The 9,904-nt window shown below is 34.6% G+C and overlaps 1 pseudogene; it reads left to right on the top strand.

The window, feature by feature from the left end:
- Positions 1-3,556: 3,556 nt before the first annotated feature.
- LOC136982678 (5S ribosomal RNA) lies at positions 3,557-3,675 on the top strand (annotated as a pseudogene).
- The last annotated feature ends 6,229 nt before the right edge of the window (positions 3,676-9,904 follow it).

A 9,904-nucleotide genomic window follows, 5' to 3' on the forward strand; every position in this document is an offset into this window, starting at 1 on the left:
TTATAAAATAATTTTTTCGTATACATATTCTTTTACCATTTATTAAAGATAGAAGCAAATGTGCATACTAATGAGATAATGTGCTTGTTTATTTTTACGTAAAGAATTAAATCCGACCAATCCCTTCTCCCGCACTCGAAGGGTTGAGTTACGTTCTTTCTGTGTTTTTTCCCTCCTTTCACAGAGGATGCAGCTGTGTCGGCACGGTCCTGGTTGCACCTCTCCTAGGAAGCGTTTGCCTTTTCATCTTGAAATCGGAGTTGTTCCCTCTCCCTCTCACGCGATTCACGACCGGGAATGTGACAATTAAATCTTGTAGCACTCAATTTCTCCGCGCAAAGGAATATATCACCTGTTTATCGACGTTGATTCGACGGTCCGTCTCCTGTATCGTAGGGTGAGGTCCCGGTCTTTCACACAGTTCAAAAACTTTCACTATTGTCAAATTTTCGCGACCCACAGTTTAATATCCTTGATGTATACAATAATAACAAGAATTAAATAATGTGGACAGATAAAAAATAATTCATAGTATATTAATCTTTGCTTTATTTACACAAATAAGTTTTATAAATAATAGCAGGAATCCATCGAAATCGTGGCTTTATTCAATTAAAATACAGTCAGTGAGCTCATGCATTTATTTTACTAATAAATATTTTTATTATAGATTCTAAAAAAATTAAAATAGTTCAAAAATAAAAGCGATTAATTTTATTTTATCAGAGGCGAATTCTCTGGGCTTGCTTAGTATGCGCCGCATACTTAAGAGGAAGTTTTGACTGTCAATATATTTTTTATATGAGAACAAATATGCTAATAATAATTTATTCTAACGTGTAAACTCTTTTAAGATTTTGTGTTTCTTATTACATTGACAGCTAGCGGCTAGCCGTTTTAAGTCAGTGCGACGTTTGCAGGAACTGGATCGTTTGCTTGTATGTAGGATTTCTCATTTCACGGTCTTCCGGGATAAAAGTGAACTGTTTCCCGGTATCCCGGGATAGAATTAATTATTTTTAAGATATACAATTTTGTATATCCTGAATTCAAATGATATAATTATTATTTTATTTTTTAAAGTAATTTAATACGTTCTGCAACCACCAAAATCATATTAATGATGCTATGTAAGATATGTATTAAAAATTACCTTTGAATTATGTAGAAATTTTCACAAATAGAAAAAATTTATTAAAGTTTGCTGGAAACTGCATACAACAACAACGAAATGCTTTGAATTGAGTTGAAAATTTAAAAAAAATGAACTTAGATCAAACTTACTTAAAAAAGGTAATTTTCGTTTTTAAAATGAAACATAATACAAAATATTATTGTAAATTTTAAAGTAAGATTTTAAAAAGCAAAGATGGTCAATACTCCAATCACTCGATCTGGTTCTTATTTAACTAATGAAAAGTCTTGCTACCAAGAATGCCCTTTCCGATTCAATTCATGTGGATGGAATCGTCTTTAATGCATTTAAGAGAAGACAGATGTTACGTGTTTTTTTCACCCGTAGCGTTGAAGATTTCTAGTTCATTTTCGAGATTGTAGTATTTCTTTTGCTGTCTAGTATTCTTGATTTGTCTATCTCGGCTGCTTTAATAGAAACATCAAGCTTATATCTAAATAATTCGGCAGTTCGTTTGTCTTTAATAATCAGGTTTATGAAGAAAAACTTTATACTTGCAGACTTCGTACTCGTTTATATCCTTGCCCAATTTGCACAACCTGGCGTTACGCAATTATTGAAGCTACCGGGAATTATTAAAAATTAAGACAGCATAAGCACAATTATTCCAGATATTACAGGTTCTGACTAGTAAAGAATTTTTAGAGTCTTACCACAAATAAGCTACATATTAATTATTGACCATCAGAGCCGGCCCTACCATAGGGAGAACGGAGCAGCTGCTCCAGGCGCTAAGTCCTAGGGGGCGCCTCAGTGGTAAAGAAAATTAAAGGAAAAAATATTTTTTTCACTTTTCGATATTTTGATTGCGAGCGTGTGGCCAGTATATGAACGGCCTTATCTGTTGAGATGCGCGCGGGTCGAGTGCGTGGGCCGAGTTCTACCCCCGTCTCAGATACATCACCAGTATCGCTGCCGTTTTAGTTGGCGAGTCCATTTCGAAGCACCAGCACTGCCGAGCGTGTTCCCGCGCTTTCTGCGTGAATTTCACTTGTCGGCTGACGTGTATTTTTTTATTCGTTAAGGTATTTTTTCATACTTTACAGAAATACCTATAAGATGTGCTTTGTATTATAGTGTCCCAAAATTTACGCAAGATTTGAATTAAATAGAAAACAGTTTTTTTTAAATCATAATTTCTTTATTGAATCATAAAGTACTGTACCTTAGTTAGGTCGACTCTTAAAGGCTCAAGGCTACATCAGAAGACAAGCTTTCTGATCTAGCCTTGCTGTCCATTGAAAATGATATAGCTCAGACATTATCGTATGAGGAGATCATAAAAAAAATTTGCAAATGCAAAAGTGCATAAGCAGCGATTTAATTAAAATTTGTTCTCCAGGTGATTTAATGTAAAACGTTTGGATTTTTGACCGAATTTCGTGATTTTTCCGCCTCTCTGTCGCTGAAGAGACGGATTATCGCGGATCATTCCTTGCATATACATTCATGTTAACAGTAATACGTATTCGAAAATGTAATATTCTCGTGTTTCGCGGCTATATAAAGACGAATAAAAATTTCGATTTTATGATGATCTTACTAGACTTCAAGTCTAGTAACCACCTTTTATCTATCTATCGTACTTGAGTGGCTCTCTATATAGTATATTAATAAGATTGAACCTTTGTTAAATTGAGGTGTCTGAATATTACAGATTAAAGCTTATACATGATAAGAACTACGGAGCGAGTTACGTTCTAAAATATACGAAAGATAAAGTGACTAAACATCCCTCTTGAGAACGATTTATTTTTGTATTTATGACGAATTAGAAACTTCCTTCTAGATGTGTTAAACTATGCGTTAGACTCTGTTTTCTGTTAAGACTGATTGTAAAATCGGAATAAAAAACCTTCGTTAAATGATTATTGCACAAAGCAAATATTTACATAAGTTCAATACCGTTTATTTTTTCTATGGGAGAATTTTGTGATAAGTTTACTGTTTGAGTTTATTGACACCCTCTACTCTACTGTTAAGCTACGTAATTATAATAGGACAAGCAAACTAGACGCTTATTGAGTTGCGATCAGAAAATTCCGCCTGTCTTTTCCTTATCTCGAGAAGGGAGTTAGACAGATGAAAGACGAGACCAGATACGGAAATTTAGGGGCAGAAGACCCCGACTATGTACCAAGTATATACCAAGTAATAAGTCTTATTAAGTTAGTAAAATTGACTGACATTGTCAATTTTTATTGAACTTTTCCCTCATCGATCCTGTCGATGTAATACCGAACGCTTTAAGAAAACCTGGTTTAAAGTGAAATGTGAGGGGAAGAAGGACAAAAAGCGATATTCGAGGCGCGAATTGGGTACGAATATGCATAAGTGATGCTGTGCAGGCGATTTGTCTCGGACAGCGGCCATACCACGCTGAAAGTACCGGTTCTCGTCCGATCACCGAAGTCAAGGAGCGTCGGGCCCGCTCAGTACTTGGAACGGAGACGACCTGGGAATACTGGGTGCTGCTGTCACTGCTTCTTTTTCTTTCATTCTTCGACCTATCTCTTTTTCTTTCGTCTAATAAAATTTATCACTTGGCGCAGTAATTTTTCTTTAATACATTATGTCAAGCAAACATTTCTTTTCTGTAACCTTTAGCATCCTGTACATTGCTTTAAAAATTCTCGGTAAGTATCAATTAAAAAACGTTCTTTTACACGTAATAAACGCATTTAAACGCCCAGTTTAAATGCGTTTCTATAAGGGGGTTGCCGAAATATAAGCAATTGAAAAGTGCAAAGATCTCCATGAAAGCTGTATCTTTTCTCTTCCTTATTCATTTGGCGGTGCAGATGCTCTTAGAGAAAGAACACCACTGGGTCTAGAGAGCCAGTGGTTCACCAGCACCTCACTGATAACGAGAAAGGCTCAAGTTTAAAATTTGAGCTCTCTAGACCCAGTGGTGTTCTTTCTGTAGAAGCATCTGCACCGCCAAATGAATAAGGAAGAGAAAAGATACAGCTTTCATGGAGATCTTTGCACTTTTCAACTGCTTATATTTCGGCAACCCCCTTACAGAAAAACCCGAAATTTTGCACGATACCTAAGAAAACAAGTATCTTTCGAACGAGATATTCACATTTACTACAAACGTTTAAAAGACGAAGAAATCGGCAACTTTGCTTAGTCAGTTAGTGAATTTTCCATTTGGCGCTGTGTGACTGCGATACTGCAGAACGGCCTTTTTCCTTCGGAATTCACTAATTCGGCGTTGTAAAAGCGGGAGAGCAGTTTTGTTGGTGAATTCCCGATATTTTCCAATTCATTGCAAAACTATGGTACTCATTTTAATTACTTTATTGCCCGTTTCTACATTAAAAATAGTCACATTATTGTAAACCGAAACGATGACAGGACAGGGATGGAAATAAATATTGATAAAAGTAGAAACGTTTTAATGAATCTAAAAGTGTGCAGTTTTAATATTTATTTTGATAAATAGCCAATCTTTAAAATTAAATTTCATATTAAAATTTATTAAATATGAAAGTTTATATACACTTCAGACAATTCGATTTACAAATTTAATTGTTGAAGTAATTATAATTCTGGTTCGGACTACAATAACAGTTGAACACCGGTTTAAACACAGTGCGAATGTCCGTACAATATAAGTTGCCTTGTCCATTTATAGACGGTTAACAGAGTCTTTGAGCTGATAAAAACATTGCTTTATGTTTTGGTTATCACTTTGCCGACCATCAGACTGTCGTTGTTCTGTGGACGTTAATCTAATCGAAGTTGAACAACCAGTGCAGAAATGTCTGTCCGTCAATTCAAAACGAAAACTCCCAATCCGGGATGAAATGTCAAGTCCAGTAAATTAAGTCGTAGCCGGGTGAAACGTCATTTCCGGGTGACAAAGTCGTATTTGGGTGGCAGAGTCATATCCGGTGAAAAGTGGAACGTGGGTGGAAGTGACCTCGGAAGAGAGAGGGTTCACTTTATGCAGCAGAAGAAGAGCCTTTTCCACCAAGGTTTCTTCTGCTTGACGGATGTTTCCACGACCACTTTGGACTCCCCTGGACACTCCACTGTCCATTCTGCAACTTCCGGGTATCGCAGTCCCAGGTAGTCGACCACAGTCGAGGCGCTATCGTCGGGAGTAATGACGACCACCCGTTTGACGCACTCTCCGCTCTCCTCGACATCTTTCGGGAGCACCCGAATCACCGGAAACGGAACAAAAAACGACGAAGAGCCTTCCTCCTCCACACCATCTGCCAAGGTGCGCCACTTCTTCAATTGCTTGAAATTATCCATTCTGCAAAAGAAAGAAACGACTATTATGAAAATACGACTCGTATTCGTTTTGTTAATTTAATTTCATGTAAATTGTAAGATTTCTAATAAAAATCATTTAAAGGAGCAAATTTCATATGGGACATGATGCGTATATAAACTATACCAATGCAATGGGTATTTGTATTTATTAATTTAGATTCCATTGGATTTAGGCTTGACGAAGAGTGAAAATAAGTGGAAAGACCCCGTTCGTCGTCTCTGTCAAGATCGATCAATTGTTATGGAAGTAAAGATTCGTCGGAAAATCATTGACACTAATTGTGATATTCGGCTTAACAATGTTCAAAAAATACGTAAAATTAGAAACATTGTAGTCCATACTTACAAATAAAATCGACGTAAACGAAACGAATCTGAGAAAAACACTCGAAACGAGAAAATTTTGATCGCACGAACTAAAAATCCAACCGTTCGCAGTAACAATCAACGACCGCTCGCAACAATAAAACTCTGACAATTTGTTAGTGCACAGAGTTTTATTGTTGCGTTGCCGCAAGTTAATATTAAAAGCTTGGCCGAATTGCGTGATTTTCCCTGCATATACTCGTACATTGATGTTAACGTCAATATGTACGCAAAAACATAATATTCTGGTATAAAGATCAGTGGCGTGCCGTGACATTTGATGATAGGGAAGCTGTGTTTCTGTAAGAAGCCGACTTTCAGGGGCAATCAGTTAATTGCGCGTCAGTGATGGTCTAGGGTCCATTCGTACGTGCGAATGACAAAAATAAACAATTTATGTACTTTAATTCTAAAATACAAATAATACATACATAATACAATTATAGAAAAACTTGTTTCTTTTTTTTATTTTCTATAAATTAACTCTATTCGGCGATGTTTTCTCGCAAAGTCGTTAATTACTTTATCATAAAAGTCACTCGTCGTTGATTCCATCAACGTATTTAAAAGTTCTTTTTCTATAGAAAGCAACGCTAGTGACGACAATCTTTCCTCCGACTGAGTGTTCCTGGCGAATGTTTGAATTCGCTTCATTGTTGAAAAACTATGCTCAACAGACGCACTGGTAGATGGTATTGTAAATATTAATGATATTAAACCATATAATTCTATTAGTACGTCTTTGTTTAGGTCATCATTAATTATAATATTTTTTATGTCTAAGAGTGACTTGCCTATATAGTCCGGGCACGAATATAAATATTGCAATTCACTACGTAATTTACATAAATTAAAAAAATTCTCCATAAAATTTACGTAAAGCATTAAAACTCTCTTCGGGAAATTGTTTTTCATAATATTTAAAATTATTAAAATCTAAAAGTGATAAAAATTCTAGAGATTTTATGTCGGCAAATCTGTCAATACAATTTTGTATCAATGTATCCATTATTTCATAAAACAGACGTCTATATAAATCCTTTTTAGACTCAATATCAGTATGTCTCATTCCTCTTTTTGGTTGAATTTCTAAAAAAGTTTCATCTTTTTTCAAAGCGTCTCAAATCAAATCAAAATCATTTCTTTTCTGTCGTAAAAAATCAATAAAGTGATTTATTCTAGTAATACAATATGCTATATTAAAATTTTTTTTGTAATTTATCAAAAAGGATATCTGAATGTGCAAATATTTGATGAAAAACTAGTAATAAAAAGTGAAAATCAAAATCTATTAAATAATGGTATAATCCTCTTGCGGCAATTGTAGTATCAGAATCCCATTGTTCTGGACTTTCAACCATATTCAACAACAAAAGTTTTAATTCTTCTTTATACTCCATAACGCAGTTTACAATCCTGCTATTGTAATTCCATCTAATAGGTGTGGCTGAAGGAAAACGCTTATTGACTTCTAGGTCTAAGGCGTGAGATCTTTTAGAAGATTTAGAAAAAAATGAAGAAAATCCTGTCATAGTTTGAAAAAATATTTTACATTCTTTTATATATCCAACAGATTGAGAGAAAACTAGGTTCAATCTGTGAGCATAACAGTGTACGAAAATAGCATGTTTGGATATTTCTTTAATTTTAGCTCGGACACCATTATGTTGTCCGGCCATTACGGCAGCACCGTCGTATGTTTGTGCCACTAATTTTTTAGTGCATTGAAATTCGTCTAAGTAACTCTTAATGTGAGTGAATAACGAATTTGCGTCTCTGTTCTCACTCACATCAGTAAAGCCCACAAATCTTTCTTCGACGTTACCGTTTTCTTTCACGTAACGAAATACAGTCGACATCGGGGCTCTGTGGCTAGTGTCCGTTGTTTCATCTACAATTATAGCAACAAATTTTGCGTTTTCAATTTCTTTTTTAATTTCTTGCAATAAAACGTTTCCTAACGAATTAACGAGCTCATTTTGAATTTTGTTCGATAAGCCAGTATGAACTGTAGACTTCTCTAAATGCATTTTTAATTGATTATCTGACGTACTTAATAAAGAAACGAGTTCAATATAATTACCTCTGTTATTAGATTCAATACATTCCCTATGCCCTCTAAATGCCAATTCTTGCTTTGCTAAAAAGCATGTAATATCTATTAATTTAGATACAATATATCTATTAGCCGTAACTATCTTGTTATAATTTTCAATATTAATTTTATATTGTTTACTAATGTTAAATTCTATTCTATTTTGATTTCCAAATTGCTTCAATTTTACGAAAGAATCGATGTGACATTTACGATTTTCATAGTCTTTTTCTAGCTTTACTCAAATTATTTAAATCGTCAAAGCCATTCTTATTCCACACACTAATTTCATTTGAAAATAATAGGCAAGGCCAACAAAACAATTTTTGCATTTTTATGCATCCACAAAGCCATTTTACGTCTTGATAAATTTTATCGTGAAAATGTCGAACAAATTTTTTTGTCGAAGTACTTATATTTAATTTAGGCGTTGGTCTTTCTCTTTTAATAATGGCTTCTTTTTCATTATATTGTCTTGAGCCAAAACTTTTTTTAAGTAAATTTTCAATATCACAATTACAGTTTAAATCGCTAGCCATGATATAAGGGCTAAAATTAAAAATAAAATTATTAAAACTTACTTAGTAAAATAAAATTTGTGATGGATATACAATTATACATACCTGGTACAAAATATTCAATTGTATGAATATACTTTTGCGAAGAAACGTATATAAAAATAACATAAAATATTGTTTATTTTTAAATATTTAAACAATCCACTGAGTTAAAATTGCTCCCTGCGAGTGGCTCACGAATGGAAACAGAGACGATTTTGGTAGGTGTACAGTGAATGCATGCATGACAAATCCCGAGGGTGCCGATACCGGTCAATGTCAAATGCCTCTTTTGTCGCATCACTAGTATATCTCAAAGGACGCGACAGGGCCGTTGTAAATTTTAAACGTTTCTCACCATAGATGTAAATATGTTAAACTTAATAGTCATTTGTTTTCTAACTACTGCAATTCGTTTTAGTACCAGGTGTACACGGAAATCAGTTCCCCACTGTACTGAGCTAGTAATTGCTTCGGTTAAGCTTTTGTTTAAGTCAGCAGGGTTTTACTTATGTCACCATTCCCTAATCTCTTAATTATTTAACTACTTCTTAGTAGAAATAACTCGAAACCAGTTACTTTGTACTCGAATATCTGTAGTCTTGGGAAAAAAGTGGAAAGAAATTTTTATGACAACCGATACTTAGATCGTACATTTAAGGAAAATAAATTCTAGAGCTTTTTTTGTACCATTGTACGTCTCATTCATTAAATTTGGTTGTAAATAATGATGCCAAAGTAACAGTTAATTTTTTAACATTATACAAGAATTGTACACGTTTTTTCTGCATTCCCTTACAGATGGGACATAGGCCTACTATAATCGTAATATCACTGGTTTAACATTGAAACCCGTAAGTAATATAAGATGGGGGAGCGGAATAAATATATCAAATATTTTAATGGATTTTTTTAAACTCCTGTCAACTATACAGAACTATCATAAAAACATGCCAGTAAACTCCTATCGGTTGGGTTAAGTTATAAATCTAGTCTAGGGTGAGCAACCTTTTTTATAACACGGGCCAGAATAAATTTTACGTTTTTCCGCGGGCCGTAGTAGTTAATTGACGCCTTTTTGTGACTCGTAATTTTTTTAGTCTGCAAATATGAAATAAATAAATAAAAAGTTTATACTACATTTATTTCTCTTATCGTTTTCGAAAATTACAAAGAATTGGAAAATTAACTATTAATTAGTTATTTTTCCAATTTAATAATCTATTAAAGATCTCGCGGGCCGGATAGAAACTTTTCGCGAGCCGTAGCTGGCCCGCGGGCCGGGGTTGCCCGCCGTTGATCTAGTCTACTCGTGATTCACGTAATCGGGCGAGAGCGGCCGAATATCTAGCAGGCAGGCGGCTAAACAGCCCACAACCGGTCCGGGATATAAAGTTA

This window comes from Centruroides vittatus, unplaced genomic scaffold, assembly GCF_030686945.1.
Source record: "Centruroides vittatus isolate TY-2023 unplaced genomic scaffold, ASM3068694v2 contig_1168, whole genome shotgun sequence".
Taxonomy (NCBI): Eukaryota; Metazoa; Arthropoda; class Arachnida; order Scorpiones; family Buthidae; genus Centruroides; species Centruroides vittatus.